This window comes from Vigna unguiculata, chromosome 1 (genome assembly GCF_037176805.1).
Source record: "Vigna unguiculata cultivar grain cowpea cultivar isolate G323 ecotype 2 chromosome 1, ASM3717680v1, whole genome shotgun sequence".
Lineage (NCBI taxonomy): Eukaryota > Viridiplantae > Streptophyta > Magnoliopsida > Fabales > Fabaceae > Vigna > Vigna unguiculata.
In genome coordinates, this window is record NC_140792.1 from 45,601,749 (window position 1) to 45,613,776 (window position 12,028).

Here is a 12,028-nt window from a genome sequence, read left to right on the forward strand (position 1 = left end):
TTGGACTGTGATCCAAATGTAAAATCTCAAATAAAACGTTTATTCTTTCTTTACTTTTTATTTGAAGATACGTATATCCTTAAATTTGAGAACCAAAAGTACTGTATACATCATTTATAAACTTATCTACCTATAATATTAACTATATATTTGTAATCATTTTACTTAAATATCGTTTTCCCTTCATTTTAATAAGATTTTCTCCCTTTTTTGTTTTTCATTTTTCTCCTTTTATCTGCTTTCCTCACTTCGTCTGATATTCTTTATTAATGAATGATAATATTTATTTTGCTTAGATATATAATTTTTATATAGATGTACAACAAATATAAAAAAGAGAAAAATGTGTTTACAATTGCATATTATTTCTATGATGTTATATTTTTGCCACTTGAAGTCCACCATGATGTATGCTCTCAACTTCAACAACCCGCAACTTAGGTTTCAGAACCTAAATTTGAATCTCCTCTTATTTCCCTAAAAAAAATATCCACTTTCAGAAATCATTTTAAAAGATAAAACCGTAGTCACTTTGCTCAATGAGCTTTCAATATTTTTTTTTTCTCAAAATCAAGCTTTAGTAAAGGATAATGTGAGGAAAAAAAATACTTTTGAAATGAGAGTAGTAAAAATTAATAATATTAAGGTTTGTTTGCAATTTTAGTTTCTTATTATTTTCGTATTCGTAACTTTGGTTTTAAATTTTTAATTTTTTTAATTATTTGTAATATTTTTATGGGCTAAATAAAAAAAACGGAGTGAGTTAGCCTGCATTATCAGCCCTGTCTTCAATCAACCATAGTTTTTGTAGTTTTTTTTCTTTTAACTATAAATACGAGACAATGAAATTGAGGAAAAAGGCTTGCGGGTGTAATGTAACACCCCATTTATTTAATATAGCTAAATAAGGATATATCACACAATATAATATAAGAAGCGAGGATAAAAGAGTATAACGTCACTCCTACATATATCCCAATTGCGTAGAGGACGAAAAAAAGAGATACACCACGATGTCGGGTACAAAGTAAAGTAAGAGAATAAAAATGATTTAAACAAATTTCTGGAGAAAACAATACATGGGCCTTAGCCCTAAATGAAGAGTCCAAGGGCAGAAGTCAACCCAAAGACTAAGCAGCAGAACCATCACCTCCCTGTTGACCACGGGTGTTCCTCGCATCTGCTCACATCAACAAGTTGATGATCATCGCAAAAGAGAGTACCACACAGCAAGACACACAGCAAAAACAGAAGGGTAAGCTAGAACCAAAAGTGGTTTTATCATGCAATCAGATATGCTTTCACAGTCAATTATACATACACCACTCAAGCATGTTATGACCTTTCAAAACAATACACTAAGACTCGACTCATCCAGATACATATAACCTGGTCGGATTCAGCGGATGCTTGCACTTGTGGTGGATACCTCTGCTCACCCCCGAGCTATGTGTTACAAGTGTTACAATGAATCAATTTTCCCTCACCACAAGGTTAACCCTTAATGAATTTCAGGCCTCCTACTACTCTCACCACAGGAGTTAACTGACTCCTTAGAGTGTCAGGATGCAACCTTACCTTGAATCCTTACCTAGTTATACAGATGAGGCACCACCATGGGCACCCACTAACAGGGGCCATGGGATTACGTCCCGACCACTGAAGCACGACCCTGAAAATCTCACCTAGAGATCCCAAGGAATTACGCACTGACACGGACCAACATTCTTAATCAATCAAACGGATTCAACATACATACACATATATATACATATAAATCACATACAGTTTCTCATAATTCACCTCCTTCGTATTCCCAGCCAAACCATACCAACTCATTATTCTTGAACCATGAATATGGAACTCCGTCTCATATCATTATCATGCCACATTGATACCAACCCTTCCATGTCTCATATCGAACTCATACCAAACTCATCATTTCAATTCTATGAATCATCACTCATGCAAATTCATTCATCTCATACTTTATAAATGCATACCAAGACATACATATATCACAAAATAGTATTCATCCCAAATAAATGTGTGCCAAAATTTAAGTACCTGCAATTCCATACAATCAAGCACAACCCACAACCATAATTCTTACACCAAAATTTCTAAGAAAATTTATTATCACAAAACCAAAATCATTGCAGTAATGCGTGACACATTTCTCAAGCTACAGATATCTAATTGACGATCCAACCGGTCAAAACATAAAATAGCATGTTATGAACCAAATGTCAAAATTTGAGCTCAATCCAACGGTTAATGAGTCAGAAAATTCAATTTTACTAAAACTGCGCATATCAGAAAAATACCCAGTCGCCCAACGAGCCAACGAACTCGCCCAGCGACTGTGCGACGCATCAGAATACGAAAAAAACGTCAAACATCATAGTTTCATGAATATTTGAACCCCTAACTCAGAAATATACCAAAACTAACATTTTCCAATCATTTAAGCATAAAACATAAACGAAAACAAACCATATATTTCAAAAACGCGAAAAGAACCTAGCTTCCCTTACCTGGAAAAGGGCTAACAGTTGGGTTCTTGGGTGTAAACAGAGAAAGGCAGCAGCTCCTAGAGCGGTTTAGCAAGCTGGAAACAAAAGAACAGAAGGACATGAAGCCACTTAGTACGACCCTAGTTGGAACTCGAAGCAACTGTGCTAAACAAGAGGTATGGGATGGGATGCAACTTACGTGGAACGAAACTGGCTCGAACAAGTGCGACGGAGCTCCAAGGCTGAACCCTATCGGAGAGGGTGACGGCTACTCAAAGGGGGTTTGGAAATCTGTTTCAACAAAGTGAGAGGAATGAGGTTTAGGGCAGACTTAGGGTTTGTTTCCCTTTGGGCCAACCCTTAGACCCAACTCACATGAGACAACCTTTTTAATTTAGGGTAGAAAATATTGGGTCTTACATGTAAGGTTTTTATAGATAAAAAACAACAACTATAAATAAGGATTTGTTATTAAATACAACTTGAAAGTGATTTAGTATATTTTTAGAGTTGAAATTGGAATTAATTGATGATAATTAAGAATTAAAGTTATGTAAAAAAAGTACGGAACAAAATTACATAATTCGCTAAAATTGGCGAAAAAAAATACAAGTCAAAATGAAGAACTTTACAAAATATATAAGTTAAACTTACACACCAATTAGTTTTATTTTATTTATTTAGCACGCAAATTATTTGTTTTTGTTTATATTTTAGTTTGAAACATTGTTTGGTTATCAAATATTTTATTTACTAATTAGTTTTCTTTTTCTTTTTCTTTCGAACATCAACATATATTAATAGTAGAATATTTAGGTTCTTTAACTCTTTTAGAAAAAAATTATAAAAAAATATACAAAGTTTTTTCAAGATCTAAATTCCAACATAATTCTTCAGTTTGAAAGCGAAAAACAATATACACAAATGTTCTATGTATGGTGTTTATTGCTAGACGAAAAGACCTTTTCATTCATATATGTACTATAACTATACTTCTTTCTTGTTCTTGCTTAGACCCAAAGCACCATGCTCAAGTATACTCTTTGCAACGCTTGCATTGCTTTTTTAATTTTTGTACTGGGCTTATATATGATTTCATACCTGTATAGAATGTACAACCACATAAACTACTAGACTAAAACATTTTCAGTCTGGGTTTAAATGAGTCTCCATTAATCACCCAAGTGACAAAGATTTTAAACATAGTATAGGACATTATTTCAATTCAAAAATGAAAATGTAAAATTGGACATTTATGTTTCATCCATAACCATGTATTTAGTTGTGCCATGAAAAAAATTTCTTCTATTTCTATTTTGCCTTGTTTGAAAATAACCCTATTTTTGTGATTCCAAATGGCTCATATAATTGTTATCCATAAAACCTTCCAGATTTTATTGTGTTTCCCATTCAATTGTGATAGACAGGGTTTTATCTTGGTTATGGATTAATGAAGGACCAATCTAACACTTTTGAAGGAAAGTAAGAATTAAACGAATAATTAAATATAAGTTTTATGGTTCAAGGTTGTTTGAAATAATAAAATGTATAAATTATGTTTGCATTATATGAATATAGAAAGATTTTATTGTAGTTAAGCAGAACTAAATACATTATTTAAGATAAATTAAAAAAAATAATCTAATAAATCATTAAATTAAAATAATAGCCTATAATAAGATATAAAACAGAACTACGAACTTTCCCTTAAAAAAATATTATAAATTGAAAAAATTAATTGGTTATAAATAAAACTAATAAAATAAAAAAATTAAGAGAAAAGATGGAATTCGTTATCGGAAGAGATTGTGACTTGTCTTAGAAGAGTGATTAAAGAGTAGTTATGCAGATTTTGGGCAATTTTGGAAAGATAAGAAAGAAGACATTGTCCAGCACCAAATAAATGAAGGTTGAATCCACTTTTTTTATAATTTTGATATTAAATTATGTGAGAAAATAAAGGGAGAAAGACAGAGAAAAAGAGAAGAATCTCTATCACTTCTTCCACATGACTGGGCCTTCCCATTTGTCGTTTTCTATCCTTTAAAGAGGCCACGTGTAGTAATTCACACTTCTGGCCCACTCATCATTTCTTTATTTTCCATTAATTTATTCCTAAGACAACCTTCTTTTATTCTCTCTTTCTTTTCTTTTTTTACTTTCCATCTTTTCCGTTTTTTCAATTTACCAACAACTTTATTTAAATAGTTATAGTTTTCCATAAACAATCCTATATCTTATCTCCATATGCTTTCAATTTATCTTTGCGAAAATTAAAACTCGCTTTGTATTTCTCAAAATTGAAACCTAGATATTATTCAAATAAAAAATTTTCAGAAATTCAAATCCTAGTAAACAAATCGCGTATGAGCCTGGTCCCAGACAACAGTAAACATGACAATCATAGCAAACCAAATCACATTTACAACAAATTTAATAACACAAATAAATTATTTTTCTAAAAATGTTAAAACTGATAAACAGACCCTCCAGTTGTAGGTTTCCAATGGAAAAACTCCAATTTAACAGTGATCAGCATCACCACCAACACCAATCACAACAAAGATGAGAAAGCTGAATACCCAATTAATTATGATGTTTTAGGTCCCAAAGCTCTTACTTCCCATGCTTACGTAGCCATCATGTGCACCAAATTTGAGCTGTCTAAAACATAAATCCAGAGTTTGGAACCGCAGATGATGACACCGATGATGACGTCATGGAAAATGCTCCAACAACAGACAAACTAGTGGTCTCATTTACCATATCAAGGACTTTAATTAATCCCATTTTTAGGGTCATAAAATAAAACAAATTTTGAAAGGCTATTAAAGAAACATGTACATAATTTTATAGGCAACCACACTGACACGAAATCCATATCTGTTATTGCTAAAGAAACAGTTATTGAAAGTAGTCATGGTATGAGGTCAAAATGAAGTATAGTTTATGGAAATATCTAAGGCAAAATAGAATCAATTTTCCTTAAGATGGGTCCATAAAGTTTTGGGTGTTGTAATAAGTGAATATTTTAAAGACAATTTGGTTGATAAATACTTTTATATTCTACTGTATTTTCAAGTGCAGGGGTGTCATATCAACACTCATAAAATAAACTACAATTATTACATAACCTAAAATATTAATTTAACTTAAAATATTAATATATTATTATATTAATAAAATAGTTATTAGGTGGGTTATTAATATAATTTTCTTTGGTGAAAGTCTTTTAATATTCCTTACCTTAAGCTGTTAACCATATATATGTGTAGAGAAATCTTGGTGAGATGAAGAATTAAGAGGAGTAATTGTTGAGAAGAAAAAGATAGGGACATAGTTTGTGTTGTGGCGACTGTGTCCCCCCATCTCCTGATTCTATGAATTAAAAAGAAAAGGGTTAAATGGAAGCACATGGGTGCATGTGGAATGTGATGGTTAAGGGAAAGGACAAAGAATGTAGTAATTATGTGGAAAGAAGGTGTGGAATTTTGAGAAATGAAAGTGGAAAAATGGAGGAAAGGGTGGTGGGTTAGCCACATGGCATGGGATGTCACTGTGGGAAAAATGAGAGATGTATTGTCAAGGTTGCACGCGTGTCAGGACTCAATGAGGAAAAAGGTGTTTAGGCACAGAGAGATAGACAGAGAGAGAGAACATTGTCTAGGATCTGACCCATATTTGTCTGTTCCAAGGAGAACAATGTGGATGCAAATACAAAAGGCCAATCACCCATTCCAATTCTTCAAATGCCACGTGAAATCCTTTTTTCCCATTTTATCATATACTACTCACTCGCATGCAATACTATGCTATCCAACCCAATTTCATCATCACGCATCTCACGTCTCTCTGTGTGGGACATCCCAACCACATCACATGAATCTCAGGCAACACTTCCTTTTTGGTTTCACAACCAAACACAACAAATGTGTCCACACTATTATCTATGTCTATAACTATTATCTGTGTCTATAGCAAGAGATTTTTACTAAATTACTTTGAATGTGTGTATGAGGAGTAGTAAATCAAGTGAAAACTGGTTTTGGCTAGGGTGCCCCTCCATGGCTAACCTTCCCTACCCTGTTCCTCTGCCACAACAGACAAGTGTGCAGGTGTTAACTTGTTTCTCGTCAATAATTGAGAGCTTGTTAATACTATATCCCAGGCTTCAAAAAATATACCATATCATAGTACTAATAGTATATAACAGTATAAGACATGTCTTATTATTCTCGATTATAATAACTTCCTCAACTGAAATAATAAAAAAATGTGGACAAAAAAAATGGAGAAGAGGAATTCAAAGGTGAAAACCAATAAAAACGATATATAAACATATATAATAAACAAAAATAGAAACACTAAAAACAAAGTAAGTCAACTCAAACGGAGAGGAGCGGGGGGCGTGGGGCCGCCGGCGAGGAGGTCGGCGAGAGCCGTCATGGCTCGCACTTGCATCTCCAAGGCAGAGATATAATCACCGGCTTCTTCTAGAAGCTTCGGGAACGGAACCTTCCGGCAACCGGGGATTAACCGTCCGAGAGCGCGCGCTTTCTTCTGCAGCGGCGGTACCGTTCTCCGAATCTCCGGCGTCCTCTTCTTCATCAATCCGGCGCCGGACTTCCTGGCCTTCTTGTGGTGCCTCCGCTTCCACCGGCCAAACGGATTCGCAAGAATCGCGCGGCTCCAGCGAGTTCGGCTTTTGGCCGTGGCTGCGAGAGCACGGTCGGCAGCTGCGCGGACGTCGCTGGCGGCGGCAGGGCTGTTACGGCGGAGCGCGTGGAGGAGGTTGGTGGCGTAGATCCGGTGTTCGGTTTGGGAAGTCCAGGGAGCGGGAGCGAGGGAAGCGTGGTGCGCGAGTTTGCGGCGCTTCTTGTGATTGGATTGTTGCGATGACGTAACAGAATGGAGGTTGGGGAGGAAAGACGCCATGAGAAGAGAATGATGGAGAGAAGAGGGATATGATTGGAATTGTTTTTGAAAACAGAGAAGGTGGAAACGATGATTGACTGATCAGAAATTGCAAGAATTGGAATTCATATTTGAACGAAGAATGAGCGAAGAAGATTATGATATTAAGGTGGGTGCATGAGAGAGAGAATAAAAGAGAATTCACGAGGATCCACGCGTCCTTCTCTTTACTTTTCATTTTTTTTCCTTTCTCTAAATTTTCGTTGCGTTCAGAGTATAATTTTGTAATTTCCATTTTTACCCCTGCTGGCTTTCCGTGTTGAGTGTAATTTTCGGTTTTGTAATTTGCAATGCACATTATTCTTAATTTTTTTACATGTATTATTATTCTACACTTTGTTTATAATTTTTACAACAAAGCGATGATTCATTTACCTTTTTTTTTTTAAGAAAATAACATTATTTTGACTTGTATAGTATAAAATTATGGGTTGAAGGAGGACAAAATTGGGCGAGTAGGTGAACGTTGAAAGTTTGACTAGAAAAGCAAGATGAATAACACTGTAGTTGAAAGTTTTCCGATAACAAATGAGAGGAAGATAGTGACGTGACATGGCATGTTGGATGAGGAAAATTTAGGTATATTTTGACTACACATATTGCATCTTTAATTTAGGTTTTAATTGGCCACAATGACAAATTTAGGGTTGCTTAACAAATAGCGGAGAAATTGCCAAATTAAAATATGATATTAGGTTTCACCCTCTCTTTCTCTTTCGGTTCCCATTTTAAGGTGGGCAGACATGAAGTTCCAATAGTCTCCGGGAAGAAATTATGTGTTGCGGGTTGCATAATTATTTCGTGATAGAGGTTAAGTGGATTAAATTATAATTTAAGTAGAAATTTTAGTATGATAATTGTTGAAGGAAAGATTGTTGCAGATGACATTAATTGTCCCGTGATAGAGGATAAGTAGTCCGAGTCACGATCAAATCGTGATGTTTGGACGGTTACATTTTTAAATAAAGAGAGTTGAACCCTCACTAATGACTATAACTTTTGAAGAAAAGTTAGATCCTAACATATCAATATCTTAATTAATAAAAATCTAAGCCTTCGTTCATTTTCAAAGCTGATTATTTATTACTAATTAGATGTTACGGATAAGATCTCTGGTGTTAAGTTGGTTACATGTGAAGAGGTGAATTTTCTGTGAAAGTGTACCTTAACTACAGAGATGCATTTTTCACCTGAGATGGAAGGTTTTACTAGTTACCCTTATGAGAAAAGGAGAAAAAAGAAAAGGAGTGGGTAAATGATTTGAATGAAACAGAGGAGGGGTGGGTCGTTGCCATCTCTTAACCAACTGCCAACATTGATGGTGAGAGGAAATGATGATGCTTTGTTTTGTATAGTTTTACCCTTTCTTTTGCGCGAGGGTTGAACGAAATCGGTGGCATGTGAGAAAAGTTATGGAGAGCATTATTGTAATGTAAAATTGGGTGTGTTTCTTACCTTTACCTGCAAGGATTGGATTTGATGTTCACGCTTGGAAATTGATAAATGTTTTTGGGGGGTAAATGCAGCTGAAGAAGTGGCTTTTGAAGACATTTGGTGACTTGGCAATGCTGCATTGGAGGAGTCACACTTGTTTGTTTCTATTTGTGACAATGATTAGAGGGGATGCACACACACATGCCAAACCAACACCCTCAAAAAGAACGCATGCCACTTGATTTGGTTTTTTGTTCTTTTGAAAATAAAATGAAACCCAGAGAGGTTTCATTACAATGGGTTTAAGGTGGTTGGATTAGTGAGAAAAGTTTGAGAGGTTAAAGAGATGGATAAATGTGAGTCCGAAATGGGAAATCTGAAACGAATCTATCCAAATGACAAGGAAGACAAGTTTGCCTCCTTGAAAGAGACATGCTTTACTGTCTAATCTCTACACGAAACGTGGTCTGGTACAATGATTTTTGCCTTTAGCTATGAAATAAGCAGAGTGTGGTTTCATCATCATAATAAGAGAAAATTGTGAGAATGACTGAACCAGACCGAAGCCCCTTCTGCTGCAAAATCAAATGTTGCATTCACGTGCTTTGCATACGTACATGGTAAAAGTGAGGGGCTCACGTGTATACAAAATGTAAAGTAAAAAAACAAAAATCATGCAATTATTTTTAATCGTATTAAGTAACAAAGTTACGCTTAATAAAATACGAGTGTCATGTCAAGTGGCACAATTGGACATCTTCTCTTACTTTCTGTCCCATCCCACCACCTCTTGGATTTCAATATGGTTGGAATGGGAAAGTGATAACAAAAGTTTAAATAAATTTTTAAAATGCTTGGTTAAAATATTTCTCTTCTCTCTCGTTGATATCTCGCCTTTTTCCCTTCGAAGATAACCATGTTTTTGTGTAACTTCTGTGTTTGTAAGCTCTTGGTGTGCCTATTACTTGGTTGGTGGGACAGAGATGTCTGTATTATGGTTAAATTAAGTTGTGTGTAATGAACTTTTCAAGGGTCCATCTGTTACTTTACCCAAAAAAAGGAATCCGGTGTTCACGAATCGAAGGTACATCGAAATTCACACTACTGTAATTATATCCTCGATATAAATATGCCTTAAGCCTTGGTTTGGTTCCTCACCAAATAAAAACCAAAAACTGTAAATAATAGATGCCAAATAGGATCCGGCACTATTAAGTTGAGATTTTTTTTTAATTTTATTAAATATGAAACTCAATTTAATTTTAGGTTAAGTGAATTTGAATTGGATCGAAGAAGAGTTCGAGTCGGATTAAATCATAAACCTTAAATTACTTTTAATTATATAGATTTATAATTTGATATCTTCAAATATTAAAATATTAGTTAATAATGTTTAATTTATCTATTTTTCAAGTTGTATATAGTGATATTTTAATTTTAAATTACTTTCTGTATTAATATTTGGATAATTAAGTAAATTCATTCATTATATTGTAATAAATATATTAAATAAATTATAACAAATACAACATTTATAAGTAAACTAATTTATTAATCACCGATTTGTAATAAGTCAAATTGGATAACAAAATTTTTGACTCATTAAAAAGTTAATCGGGTTAAGATCACTCTTTTTTAACTTAATTCTAGAGCTGTCAAAACGGATAATCCGACCCGATTCGATCCAGCTCGACCCACTACAGGTTGATGATTTAGTGAGTCAACCCAACCCGGTTCACTTTTTAGCAAGCCAAAAAAATCCGAACGACCCACCACAGGTTGACGGATTAAACAGGTTGGCTCACGGGTTCACTTAATTAAAAAAATATTATTTTTTTATTTTTTTCAGTCAAAACTAAATTGTAATTCTAATTAAAATCTAAGTAAACTTTAATATAATCCAAATACAAACCAAAATATAAAAAAATACAAATTATTTATGTGTTGGGTAAAAAAAAAATAACCTAACATAACCCAAATGTAAAACCCAACCTGATAAAAAAAATAAAAACACTTGTGTGACCCTTTTATCAGCAGGTTGTTGGTGAGCCAACCCGGCTCACCACAGGTTCAATCGGATGAGCCGAGTTCTAAATGAGTCGGGTCTAAATCAACCCGTATTGAAATTTGTAAAAAAAATTCAACCCAACCCAGTCCGAACCTGTGGTGAGCTGGGTTGGCTCGCGGGTTCCAATCCATTTTAGCAGCTCTACTTAATTCATAATAACTCAATCGACTACCTGTACAAAATAACAATTTTATAAAATTGACATAGTTTTCATACAGAAGTAATAAGTTTTCAAAAAAATAAAAAGATATATAAAAAAATAAAATAAAAAATATTTAAAAAGTATAATTCAATGATTAGTAATATGGTATGGTAAAAGTAAAAAAAAAAATATTTCGGAAGTGGTACAATTTAATTAATATAATTGGAGATAAAAAATAAAAAAGATATATATAAATAAATAGAAAGCTTACAATCGTAACTTTCTAAATTTGTTTAACTGAACGTAAAAATATTAATTATCTTTCTCTTTCCACTCTACCAAACAAAGCAACACTGATTTGGATCTCATTTCCTCTTATCAATGTTCGAGAAAGATGGAAAGAAGATAAAAGTAATAAAAATAAAACAGAAAGGTGAAGTATGTAAACAAGTTAGATAGGTAAAAGTACCAAACAAATATGTAAAAAAATTTCCTTCAATACTAATAATTTAGATTAGCAAAAGAGAAAAAAAAATTATATATTCCAGAATATTAAATCTACTAAAAATATTAACCTTTTACTCTATTATTTTCCTCAACATAAAATTATTTAAAATGTATATATAACTTTAAAACAACTATACAGAAAATAAAAGGAACTCTCTCACCACGTTAGCCTCGTTAGGTTGGGTACGTGTAAAATGGATCCCATATATCCAATTTTTTATTTTTCTTTTTGAACAATTAGTAAAAAGTAAATCTTTCATTTTATTTCCTCCATTTCCTTTTCCTTCTCCTTCGTTTTCATTAATTCAAACTTAGAAAAGTTTGTGTCTAATGTTGTCTTTATAACACCTAGTCAGGCATTTGAAAGCTCCAGCTTGAATGAAGCAC

General features: G+C 33.6%; 1 long non-coding RNA gene and 1 pseudogene across 1 annotated transcript; both read right to left on the bottom strand.

The window, feature by feature from the left end:
- Positions 1-942: 942 nt before the first annotated feature.
- On the bottom strand, positions 943-2,879 carry LOC114175045 (uncharacterized). The gene is made up of 3 exons (XR_003602799.2): positions 2,716-2,879; positions 2,538-2,611; positions 943-1,180 (listed from the first exon to the last, which is right to left on the bottom strand). It is a non-coding gene; the product is annotated as an uncharacterized LOC114175045 (long non-coding RNA).
- Positions 2,880-6,826: 3,947 nt separating this feature from the next.
- On the bottom strand, positions 6,827-7,658 carry LOC114178718 (transcription factor bHLH149 pseudogene; annotated as a pseudogene).
- Positions 7,659-12,028: the final 4,370 nt, after the last annotated feature.